The sequence below is a fragment of the Jaculus jaculus genome, chromosome 12 (genome assembly GCF_020740685.1).
Source record: "Jaculus jaculus isolate mJacJac1 chromosome 12, mJacJac1.mat.Y.cur, whole genome shotgun sequence".
NCBI classification, from domain to species: domain Eukaryota; kingdom Metazoa; phylum Chordata; class Mammalia; order Rodentia; family Dipodidae; genus Jaculus; species Jaculus jaculus.
The window spans coordinates 51133193-51146750 of NC_059113.1; the positions used below are offsets into that span (position 1 = coordinate 51133193).

General features: G+C 44.1%; 1 pseudogene; it reads right to left on the minus strand.

The window, feature by feature from the left end:
- Window positions 1-5677: 5677 nt before the first annotated feature.
- LOC101597154 lies at window positions 5678-6510 on the minus strand (annotated as a pseudogene).
- Window positions 6511-13558: the final 7048 nt, after the last annotated feature.

Here is a 13558-nt window from a genome sequence, read left to right on the forward strand (position 1 = left end):
AAATGGAGACTGGTGGATCTTTGGGGCTCTCTAACCAGCCAGTCTTACCTACATGCAAACTCCAGGCCAGTGACAGACCCTCAAGTGGTACCTAAGGAATGACACCAGAAGTTTCCTTCTAGTCTCCTCATGAGTACCTAAGTACATGCACATCTGCACACACACTGATACACATGTTCAGGTGTGTGCACACACACAAAGAAAACCAAGTTTCATGAGTTGTTCTGGCAAGTTATAAAACCCAAGGGAGGAAGTGGGAAGCCCTGGTTAGTGGCTGCCTAGCAGAACTGTGGATCATTGTCTAAGGTGGAGACAGTCCCATCTGTGTGGCTCTCACTAACCCTGAGTAGTCAGGGTCACATGACACTGAATGGTAGGACTCTGTGAGCCCTGGAGAAATGAACTGCTGTTGTTGGAATGATGCATTTGTCATTGCCAACAACTCCTCAGACCCTGACCAGAAGACCTGTGAGGACCCTTGCCCTCTCGTTTTTCATGCTTTTATATCAGGCTTTCAGATTAATTGATTAGAAACAGGTACATACCTCTGGGCTGGCTTATGAGGGTCTTCTGGAATGTTTTTTTAAACTTTTTATTGACAACTTCCATAAAAATAGACAATATACCATGATCATAATCCCCTCCCACCAAATCCCCCTCCAGTGAATCCCTTCTTTTTTCAAACTAGTCTCTCTTCTATTTTGCTGTCATGATTTTTTGACCTATTATGCAGGCCTTGTGTAGGTAGTGTCAGCCGCTGTGAGGTCCTGAATAGCATGGCCACTTTGTGCCTGGAAGACAGCAGTGTAAGCACTCCTTTCTTTCCTTTGGCTCTTATGTTCTTTCTGCCACCTCTTCTGCAATGGTCCCTGAGCCTTGGAGGGTATGATAGAGATGTCTCACTTAATGCTGAACAATACACTGTCACATCTCAGCACTTTGGGGAGTTTTGAGGCACCCTAGTAGTCACTGCCATCTACAAACAGAAGCTTCTCTAACCAAAAGTGACAGTAGCATTAATATATGGCAATAAACATAAATATTTAGAGGGAAGATTGGTGGGGCATAACATACCCGTTTAGTCAGACAACAGTGCTAAATCACCTAAGGCTTATGACTTCCCCAACCATAGGCTTTTGATTATATTTTCAGTACCAGGCAGGAATTCTTTCTCATGAGATGGGCCTCAAATCCAATCAGTGAGTAGTCAGTTTCTCCCCAAACAGACATGCCACTATTGCAGCAGTTGGCGCATTTAGTCTGTCTGGCCAGCTGTAAAGCTTTCGGGGTCCACTGTGAATAAGATCATTGATACCTCTTTTCCTCCCAAAGGCCGCCTGCTGCGTAGCATGGTCCAGCCTCCTGGCAGATAGTCAACAGGGAGGAGGCACTGGCTTAGATCCAGTTTGATTTCTCAGTGATCTGCAGCCCAAGCATGTGAAGTCTTTAGCAATAAGGTCTGACCATTTAATTCTGGTGGGCAACCAAGAGCCTTGGCAATAGCCTGTAATGTTTAGTGGTCATTGGGAGCCTCCCTGGCCAAATATTTGCTGGGAGGTACCCCACTCTCAGCACTGAAATTTTTCTAATAACAATCTATGGCTCTGGGCACAACATTACCCACCTCTACAGGATACTTCTGCCAACACACATACAACTTCTCTCTTTTAAAACATATGTATTATTAGCTAGTGAAGAAGTAGATTTCCATATGGCTTATGCATAACATCTTGAATCTTGATTAACCTTCCTCCCATCCCTATCTCCTCTATCCCCTCCCCAAACCCACTTAGACCATTTCATCTCCAGTATTCTGCCTCTCAGGTTATCTTAATCCATGAGAAGGATCTGCATGCACTCATGGTATATCAAGTAAAAATAGAAAGTAAGATGCAATTCTACTTGTGTTAATGTATATGTAAAGCTACCACAGAGCCTGATTGCATTTAGGGAAATCCTTGAGAATCACCAGGGGAATGGCCCCAGGACCCTGTTAGATTCCAAAATCTGCAAATGTTAAAGTCTCTTGTATAAAATGATGCAGTGTTTGCACATCACCTACATTCATCCTCCCACAGGCTTCAAATAATTAGATGGCTTCCAGTGCCCAGAACAATGTTGGTGTTGTGGAAATAGTTGATAGACTGCACTGTTCATCCTCCCATAGGCTTCAAATCACTAGATGGCTTCCAGTGCCCAGATGAATATCAGTGCTGTGAAAATAGTTGATAGGGCTGGAGAGATGGCTTAGCAGCTAAGCGCTTGCCTGTGAAGCCTAAGGACCCCGGTTCGAGGCTCGGTTCCCCAGGTCCCACGTTAGCCAGATGCACAAGGGGGCGCACGTGTCTGGAGTTCGTTTGCAGAGGCTGGAAGCCCTGGCGTGCCCATTCTCTCTCTCTACCTCTATCTGTCTTTCTCTCTGTGTCTGTCGCTCTCAAATAAATAAATTAAAAAAAAATAGTTGATAGACTGCACTGTTTAGGGACCAATGACCAGAAAGAAGCACACAATAACAAAGGTTCAATTGTTTTCTGATATTTCCAATCTAACATTGCCTGACTCCGCAGATGTAGGAGGACCATTGGATATGGAGGGCTAATATATGTACACATACAGGAAATTAGCAGCTATCGAGGGACAGAATATAGACATGAGGCCTAGGTATGGGAAGTGAGTAAGCTAAGAGGGACTGCAGAGCGACTGATGGATATAGCGTTCTTTGAGGGCTGATGAAAAGAATCATATCAACTGTGATCATGTTGTGCCACTCTGTGAATACACTACAAACCATCACACTGTACCCTATGAATGGCGAGTGTCTGGTCAGAAGTGCATTTCATCAAAGGTGCTAAACTTTAACAAAAGGTGCGAAACTTCTCTGCACTGTAGAGTTCAAGATCATGTATTGGGGGGGTATTAGGTAGTGCGTGTAGGATGTCTTTTTACTATATTCCATGTTTTATCCTGTGCACATATTTCCTATATTTAAAGAAAACTAAATTTTAAGTCATCTTACAACAGTGACAACATACACAAGTGACCCACAGCACACAAGGCACAAGTGTTTTCGCTGGACAGTTCATAGTGCAGTTTTTGTGACAGAGCCTTCCCTGTTGTTTGTTGTGCTGTCTTTGTCCCCACTCCAGCACCCAACAGGTCTCTACACTGAACACCTCGGCCTCAATGGCTTTGGGGGGACATGAACACCAGGACAATACTGAAAGATGGTGGCCTCTTCTGAATACCCCCTTCCTCAGCTGAAGGCTCTTCCTGGGTTCCTGGTGGTCAGCAGCAGGAAGAGAGAGAGGGGGAGGAAGGAATGAAGGAAAGAAAAAGAGAGAAGGAAAGGAAGGAAAGAAGGGAGGAAAAAGTGAAGAAAGAAGGAAAGAGGAGAGGAACTGGGGAGATGGCTTGGTGAATAAAGCATTTTCTGTGCAAGTGTGAGCACCTGAAAAGCAGGATGCTGTGATGGGGAGCTATAATCCCACTGGGCCTACCACAGGAAGGAAAGCAGAAAAAGAATGTTCCAGAAGCTTTCAGCCCAGTTTGGTGGTGCGGGGTGGTGGTGAACGCAATGGGGAACAGTGAGAAATCCCGCTTTAAACAAGGGGGGAAGTGGGAGCAACATCTGAAGTTGTCCTCTGGCTTCAACATGCAACCTGTGGCATATGTGTAGCAAAGTCACACACTTGTACATGCACATGCACATCATGCACACTCAACACACCATAGAAGAAGATGAGGAGAAGGAGGAGAAAATAAGAGAGAAAAGAGCAAGCTCCACAGATCACAGATGGAGGAGGCATCTGGAATATTGTGTCAGAGGAAGGTAATCTTCACAAGAGAGAGGTCACAACCTAGACTGTCACCCTGCCTTATACTCTTTTTTTTTCTTTTTGATTTTTGAGGTAGGGTCTCACTCTAGCCCAGGCTGACCTGGAATTGACTATGTAGTCTCAGGGTGGCCTTGAACTCACTGCGATCCTCCTACCTCTGCCTCCCGAGTGCTGGGATTAAAGGCGTGTGCCACCATGCCCGGCTCTGCCTTATACTCTTGATGGTCCCTTCTGTCTCCTGCCAGCATGATAGGGACACAGTAGGGGACAGCAGCCAAGATCTCCTGGATGGCTTTCTGTTTGCTTGGCTGCTCTCTCCTTTTTTCTTTCTGAGGCTGCATGCTGGCCAGGCAGCGTTTGTTACCCTTGTGTGCAAGTTGAATGGCATGTCTAAGGGAGAAGTACATAGCACTCCAGGCCCAAACTCTTACTGGTGAAAATCACATTAAGATTATTTGAGACAGCTTCTCACTCTTTATGCTCACAGTGAACCTCTTGCATCAACCTGCACCACCAAGGGCCTGAATTACCAGGGAGGGCCACCACACCTGACTTATATTAAGACTTAATAACTACATGATAGATTCAACCAATCACAGCTCATATCTAGAGAAAATATCCGACCTCTGCCCTTTCCCTTGGCAGAATGGGAATTGACCACTTCTTCAACAGCTGATCACTTTTTCCTTTCACAGACTATAAAATAGGATGAAATGCCCTTGAACTGTCCAGAAGTTAAAGAAAAGTCACTCACCTCAAGAGAACCTATGTCATGCAATATGTCTTTTAAAAAAAAAATATGAACTTTACTATATGAACATATTGCATATTGGTCATATTCCAGTGAGATATAAGATACCCATATCTCTTCTCTCTTATCCCCATTCTACAAAGGACGTTTCCCAGTGGGGTTATTGGTGTCCACTGTGGGATCATGATGCATCAATCAGTCACTGTTCGTGTGTGTAGGGGGCAGACAATGCCTCAGGATATTCCCTTCACACTCAGGGACACTTACAATCATTCTGCCCCCTTCTTTTTTTTTTAAGTTCAAATGTTTATCAAGATGCTAGTTTATTTATCTTATTATTCAGAGATAATTCCCATAATGAAAATTGTCATTAACCAATTACAATGTCAGGAAATTCAAATGAAATTTTGCAGACATGATGTACTTACATTTAATTTTAAAAAGTATACTATATCTTATCTTTTACACCTTCCCCTTACCTACTCCAATTCAGTGTTCTGTATGGTTTGTATGTTTTAGTAAATGCTATTGAGTAAAATCCAATTAAATATTGTTCAGAGAGATTTGGAAAGACTGATTTTGTCCATATGTCCTCACATCATTGTTACCTAAGCTCTTGTATCTCTTCCTACAAGTCAGCAAGTTAGGTTCCTGCATGCAGAAATCCACATTGTCCATTCCTCACACATAGATAAAGGTCAATAAATGTCACTACTAATGAATTGCAAATCCCATGAGGCACCAAATAAAGCAAACAACAACAACAACAACAACAAAAATTCTCTTCAGGATTCTAGCAAGGACCTCATACCTTCATTTCTAGTTTCATGTGAACCTTTCCATGTGAACCTATACATAAGCAAACACTGAACCAAGGAGTTTGCATAAGGGAATGCAGACTTGCACACACCTGTGTGGGTGCGCCGATGGTTCTTTAAGTTTCCAGCTGTAGTGAACTGCTTACCACAGTTGGACTCAGGGCACATAAAAGGCTTTTCCCCATTGTGTGTTCTCATGTGCACCTTCAGCCTCTACAACACATAGAAGCTTTTCCCACAACCTTCTGCAGGGCAGATGAAAGAGTGGTCATTTCAATGAGTTTTGAGGTGGTACTTGAAGTGAGCTGGCCATACAAATGTCCGGTCACAGCCCTCAACTGTGCACTTGAGCTTTTTTTCCACTTGAGGAAGGGGCCCAGGATCTTTGGGTTGCCCATCACCAGAACCAAGGTGAACATTTTCTCCATTGCTGTCGGTTTTTGCATTCTTTGCCAGTTGTGCATGAGTAGCAGCAATTAAACTGTCATGGGCCAACTCCCGAACACGGAGGAGCCATGGAATGCTACTGTCTGCACTCTCACTGAGAGGAAATCATTCCCTGAATCCTCCGTCTCATCCTAAACAAATACTAAGTGCTCAGTTGAAGATCCCAGACCTGCTCACGTCAGATTAAGAAGAATAAAAGAAGTGCTGTCACTTGGCTGTAGATCTTGTAACAAGCTAGGAGATTCTGGAGTAGACAAAAACTCTGGGGTCTTCTGTACAGCCTGGGCCCTTGTCTCCTCTCCGTCTGGGCCCACATTCACCTGAAGGCTTCTCAAAACAGTTGGGGAAGGGACCTCTTTGGAGGAGGTAGTATGATTTGAAGTATCATCTGGTAACATTAGCCTACTGCATTCTGAAGCCTCGGTCACTGGAAGGAGGGATAAGCAAGTAATGTCTTTAGCCTCTGATTCTACTAGCCCCTGTCCCAACAGGATGGGGGTATTCTGAACAAACTGAACCAGGAGCTCTGGTTTGGATTCTAATTCATCTAATAACATTGATTCAGCTTCCAAACTCCTGTCGTTGTTCAGGGGACAGGTTCAAATACAATTTCAGTCAATGATATCTTCCTGTTTTGCTCATATTCCCTTAGGAATATGTTCTTCCGGTAAAATGCTGAACTAGGCTGGTAATCAATTTAACCTCCCGGTGCAGGGCAGCCAGCCGGCCGCAGTCGGTCCCCGATTCCATCCACCCTGCCCCCTTCTTATACAATGTTTCCTGAACCTTGGTGGGTGTATTTTAAGTCTATTTTAGTGTTAAACTCTCTGCAATCTCTGCATTGATGCTTTAGTGAGTCTTGAGTGTCCTCATGTCTATCACCACCTCCCTAGAGCAGGTTGTCAGGCTAGCAGTCAGAGCAGCACTCATGTTTAAATTGCTACTTCCTCTGGAATGTCTCTTAGGCCCTGAAAGATGTGATAGAGTTGACTTGTCTCATGCTAGGCGGTTGGCTATCTTTGCCTGTTATATTGATGGAGCTTGGTTCTCCTGTTAGTATTGCTGTCTGTAAAAACAAGAGCAGAATCTCCAGCCAAAAGTGAAAGCAGCATGGATTAAAGGGGATAAACGTAGTTATTTAGGAGTCTTTGTGATGAGTAGAGCCACTCTTCTTTGTCAAAGACCAGTGGGAGGTTCTCTCTGGAGTCTATGACCTTCCTATCCACAAGATCCTGATGCAACATATTTAAATTAAAAGCAAAACCTTAAAATTTTTAGTGATTAGAAGCTGGGTGTGGTGGTGCACACCTTTAATCCCAGCACTCGGGAGGCAGAAGTAGGAGGATAGTCATGAGTTTGAGGCCACCCTGAGACTACATAGTGAATTCCAGGTCATCCTGGGATAGAGTGAAACCCTACCTCAAAAAAAAAAAAAAAAAAGAATTAGTGATTAGTCTGATGAGATGGTTCACTGGTCAAGGCACTTGCCTGTAAAACCTAACTATCTGGGTTTGATTCTCCAGTACCCACATAAAGCTGGATGCACAAAGTGGTATATGCATCTGGGGTTTATTTGCAGTAGCTAGAGGCCCTAGAGTTCCCATTCTCTCTTTTTCTCTGTGTCTGTCTCTGTTTGCAAATAAATTTTTAAAAAAACCTTTAAAAAAACTTGAGTAATCTATTTTTGGCTTATCCACAATTTATCCACAATCATTCACTTACCTACACTGTGAAAGTACACCGAGCAGCACAGCAGCACAGAAAATGAATGTCTGATAATTAGTAAGTGGAAAATGGGTGAGCTTCTCTCTCTTTACTGTTATCCAACACATTAATTGTGTACATTATTGGGGTTCAGTGTGCAGTTTCCATACATGCAGGCAATGTTCCCACCCTTCCTCTCATACTCTGCCATAGTTACCACCACTCTCACTCTACTTGGAAGTTACTGTTTCTTTACTTTTCTTTTTTGGGGGGAGTTTCGAGGTAGGGTCGTTCTCTAGTTCAGGCTAACCTGGAATTCACTATGTAGTCTCAAGGTGGTCTTGAACTTATGGCAATCCTCCTACCTCTGCCTCCCAAGTGCTGGCATTAAAGGTGTGTTCCACCACGCATGCCAAGTTACTGTTTCTTAGCTTCCACATGTGAGAGTGAACAGGAGGTCCTTGCCTTTTTGTGTCGGGCTTATTTGTCCTCCAGCTCCATCCACTTACTGCAAATGGTAGGATTATGAGTGGATAAAACACTAGAGTGTAAATGAATCTCACATGATCACTCATCTGCTGATGGGCATCTAGTCTGCTTCTGTGTCTTAGGTATTGTGGTACTGTCACAGCAATATGGTCATGCAGGCACCTCTGAATATATCCCCAGAAATAGAACAGCTGAGTCATATTATTAGAAGACCTAGTTTTAGTTGGGTGAGTAATCTTTGTGCTGTCTTCCACAGAGACTGTGTGGTTCAAGAGTAGGGATGTGGCGAGAGGAGCAGTAAGGGTGACATGGTGGAAAAGCCCATTACAGAGGACTGGAAACCCTTACCTGGACCACAGGTAACAACAGAGCATGTGCGAGCAAAGTCCACAGTTTCCAAATACAGGAGAGGCGTGTGCTTCATGAGTGACCGAAAGGGTCAGGGCTCTCATGGCACCTGGCTTTCTAGTCTTGGTCCTGTTCTTAAAAATTGCCTCTATTTCTATCACTATCCATATGTCTGTGCTTCTATTTATTGTCCCAGGTCAGAAGAACCTCAAAATTTCAGTGGGTGCTCTCTCCCAACCCCAGACTCTGATACCAACAGTGTACATAAACTTCTCTTCCCACATCTTCACCAGAATTTGTTTTGTTTATTTATTCCTTGTTTTTTTTCAAATTAACAAAGCACAATTGTTTCCCAAAAGATATATTTCCCCATACACATTCATTCTACATTATAACCAAAGAAAAGGTGCTAATGAACTAGAAAATAAATTTAAAATCCATAGCATAGGAAAGTGTAAGGTTTGGGAGTGACCAAGACCACAGAGACCACTCTGAGGAAAAGATGGAACGTTTATTCAGGGAAAACACGATCTGCCAGGACTGAGTCTCAAGAGTGGAGCAGGCAACCTGGGTTACAGATAGTGGGCTTTGTAGAGCTCTTCAGTTGGGGGAAGGTGAAGAAGGGGGAAGTAAAAAAGGTTTTCTTTAGGGGAGATCTAAGATAGCCAGGATGTGCCACCAGAACAGTAAGCTAGTATCCTGAGAGATAAGGGGGCAGGATATCTCAACTTGGGACAGTGGGAAGGGATAATGCCTGGGTGGTTCCTTGAGAAATGTGGATGATCCACTCCCTGGTATCTGTTGCCTTCCTGCTGTCCTCAGTGACTCCATTTTGTCCTCCTAACATTAAGAAGGCTCTAGCTTGGAGCACAGATGTGTTTCCAGCAATATAAGGAGGCTTGAGAGAGTTTCTTTATAAGAATGCCTGTTAGCAAGGGTTCCGGCAATGTGGTGGGTTTGTCTATAATCAGTCTTGAGTACTTGAACAGTTCTGGTGGGTTGCTCTTTGTTTTGTTTTCCTTGGGGTTTAGAATAGCCATCCATCACAATCCTGCAATAGGCAGAGCTATCCCATCCAGGAAAAATGAGGGAGAGAACCAGAGGCAGCATGAGATGCAAATGCAGCATTCAAAGGGAATGATCCAGCAGAACCTGGGGAAGGTGAAGGGAAGATACTCTGGGGTTAGCCATCTTCCTTTGGAGGTATGAACCCGCCATTTTTTTTTCATGGATCTACACTAAGGATAAGAGGACTGCGGTGCTCTTGTCAGACCACACGGAGATTTGTTGGCTCCAACCTGCACTCACACCTTCCCCTTCACCAGGGTGGCACTGACCTGTATGACTTCTGACTCTATGGAGTAGTAGGTACTGCTCCAGCCCTGGGCATGGCAGAGACACAGCAGGCAAGCCAGAATACAGCTTCCCGAGACACTTTCTGCCCTTTGTCAGCAAGTGGCTGCCTTAACAGAGGTCCCCTGCCCTTCACTTCCAGTAGAGCCACCATCTGCCCACCTAGGTCTTGGGTACAGGCCATGTCTGCTTGGTGAGAAGCTCCATGCATATGTCACCTCCACCCAGAACACACCCTCAAGAGAGGACAAAAAGTTGACAAATGGTGGGTCAAGTGGGAAAATATCTTTAAAGGAGACATTGAGTAGGGTGAAGTCAGCTCCTTCCTTCTCAGTGAGGATCTGCAGACCACTGTGCGAAGCACTGTCTTGGTTGATGTTGAGGAGGGTCACAATCCAGCGGACCCTTCTGCAGAGTGGGACACGATTACACTTGCTGTGTCCCCAGCACTGAGTGTGGTGCACACAAGACTGCTTCAGATATGGCTGTAGTTTCCAAATGAGAAAACACAGCTTGGAAAAGGGAACTCAGAGCCCATGTGAACCACAAGTGGGAGGGCCACTGACTGTCCCACAACCATATTCCTGTTCCTCACTATCCTGCTAGGGACAGCCCCTCCCAGTGATACTGCTGGGACCTTGTTACTTCTGTCACCTGAGAGAATCAGGAGCAAATGTGATCCAAGAGGGAGCAAGCAGCAGCCTGGTGACATGTGCCCAGAGATGTTGTCACTGCTAACGGAGCCATGTCACCTGTTCCTCACCCTTGAAGGACACCAGGCCCTTGACTTTGCTGATCACAGCACGTTAGAACTAGAGGAAAAATAAACAACAGTTTCTTCCCATGCTGGGGCTTGCAGTGGGCAGAATGTTGGCATTTACAAGGCAGTAACAGAAAGGGAACCAAACTCAGCAAGGGAGGAGGTGGGCTGCTGTCCCTTTTGAAAGCAGGGTTAAGAGTCACTGCTGGTGGGGTGGCCTTGATTCAAGCTCTCCTGTTGTGACAGGAAGGTAGCCTCAGGGCTTGTTTGTATTTGAGGGCCAAAAGCTGAAGAGCCCTGTTGAACACCAGGTTCATGCATATTCACCCAAAACAGACTGGTGGAGCTGGCTAGCTGCAGCATCTCCAAACTTCACAGGAGGCCATACTGAAAAAGGCCCAGCATGCTATCTCACCTCACAGCTCTTCTGCAATTTGTTTGCTACTTTAGTGCATTCTCTGTGCCTTTGGGTTTCTGAACAAATGTCTGGAAGGTTTCTGCATTGTTTGGCTTTTTGGGGGGAGGAGGGGCAACCAAATGGCTTGCTTGCTGGCTAAGAGGGTGGAGTTGAATGTAAGTAGCAATTGCCAACTTCCTCATGTCTCCAACATCAAAGGCCATGGATTGAAAGCAGAAAAGATGGTCTGATGAGGCAATCCAGCAAGTGGCAGAGAAAGTCTGCCTGGTGCGGATGTAAACCAAATACATCCACAAGTTTAAATACACAGGGGCTCCTCCTCAAAAGAATCCTGTGGGATTTATGCCAAGTTCTTCTGCTGAGAAAATGAGACATAAAGACCGTTATCATTGATTTTCACAGAGTCACACAGCTGGTGAGTAGAAGTTTGACCCTGGCCACTTGAAAATATGTTACAATGCTGTATTGGTCAGAGTACTCTGAAGGAACAGAACTGATAGAGTGAATATATATTACAAAGGGGATTTATTAGTTCAGCTTCTAAGATTCAGACTTGGTAATCCAATCATGATTGCAGGCTGGAGAGGCTGAGAACCTGGTAGCTGCTTGGTCAAGGAGGGAAGTTAAAGAATGCTACTCTCACTGCACAGCCTGGAGGGATGTAAAAGAATGTCACACTCACTGCACAGCCTGGAGGAATGTACAGACTGCTGCTATCACTGCACAGCTTGCTCACTGCTCACCACACAGCCTATAGACCTGAGGGGAGACTGAAGATGCATGTACTGCTCTGCTTCACACCTTTTATTACCTAGATGAAATAAACCAATTCATCAAAAAGCAAGCACTACTGCATTTTTTTCTAATAGGAAGTAGACAAGTGGAATGACTTTATTTGAACTTATAATGTAATAAATTATAAAAGCTCCAAAAAGTAAGAAGGAGGCCCAGTGTACTTCATTTAGAAAATTGTACCAAACATAAATTATATCAATCCTATAAATCTTCCAGAAAATAGGAGAAACAAAAATTCTTCCTGATGCATTTTTTTCCACATCAAGTATTATCATTCTTTCAAAAGCACATAAATACAAACAACACTGACTGGCACCTCTAAATAAAGACACAAACACCACTAAAGAAATTTTAGCAAATCCAATGCAGTAATGTAGAAAAGTGTCTATGTACCATGACAAAGTTGGGTTTATTCTAGGGATGGAACATGGGTTTAACATTCAAATAATCAAAAATATAGCATACAAAACTAATAAGCACATAAAGGAAATCACAGACTTCTGTCAATTTATTCAGTGAAACCCCTTAACAAATTCCACTATCTACTTATGCTACAGCCATCAGGAAACTAGACATAGAATGTATATTCCCCAGCTTAGAAGCATCTTAGCAAAAACAGATGATGTTGTATTATATGGAAGTCTGAATATATGTCTCTTAAATTTGGAAAAAGACAATGATGCTGCTGCCACTGTATTTGGAGTTCTAGCCATCCTGATAAGAATAGAGAGAGGGGGCTGGAGAGATGGCTTAGCGGTTAAGCCCTCGCCTGTGAAGCCTAAGGACCCCGGTTCAAGGCTCGGTTCCCCAGGTCCCACGTTAGCCAGATGCACAAGGGGGCGCACACGTCTGGAGTTCGTTTGCAGTGGCTGGAAGCCCTGGCGCACCCATTCTCTCTCTCTCCCTCTATCTGTCTTTTTCTCTGTGTCTGTCGCTCTCAAATAAATAAATAAAAAATGAACAACAACAACAAAAAAGAATAGAGAGAAGGCTGGAGAGATGGCTTAGGGATTAAGAGCACTTGCTATGCTATCAGCTGACAAGAGTTTGTGTCCCTACTACCCATGTGAAGCTGGTTGGTCAATGGTGCATGTGTCTGTAAGGCCAAAGCACCTATGGCAATGGGAAGCAGAGTCAGGAGAGTCCCAAACCCCTTGTACCAGTGAAAAAGCAAGAAAAAACATGCCTCGGACAAAGCAGAAGGAGTAGAAGGAGAGAATCAACACCTAGAGGTTGTCCTCTGACCTCCACATGCATGCCATTATATACGCAACACCATCCCACATGCACTCATACACACACACACACACACACACACACACACACACACACACACAGAGAGAGAGAGAGAGAGAGAGAGAGAGAGGGAGAGAAAATAAAATGAAAGACATCTTGATCAGAAAAGAAGAAATAAAGGTGCCCCTGTTTGGAAATGGTGTGAGGTTATGGTCTACATAGACAATGTCAAAGCCTCTACAAAAAATAAAAGATGAAACAAACAAGATACTCTCCGGAGTAATAAATAAGGTATCAGGATAAGTGATTAACATACAAAATGAGCACATAGAAGCTGAGATTAAAAATATAAACCTGTTATAATCACTTCAAACGTCTTACAGTAGACTTCTGGTTAAGATGGCAGCATAGGAACCATGCCAAAGCTACATAGGGGAGAAAAAGGGGAGAAAAAACCTCAACAAAATGCACACTTCTACTAAAAAGTGATGTGTATAAGAAATTGCAAATGGCAACAGAGAAGTAGGAGAGATCCAGAGCATCTAGAGCCCACAGAGGTAGGCAGAAGTGGCTCCAGCAACAGTGGCACCAGGTCTGTGGTGG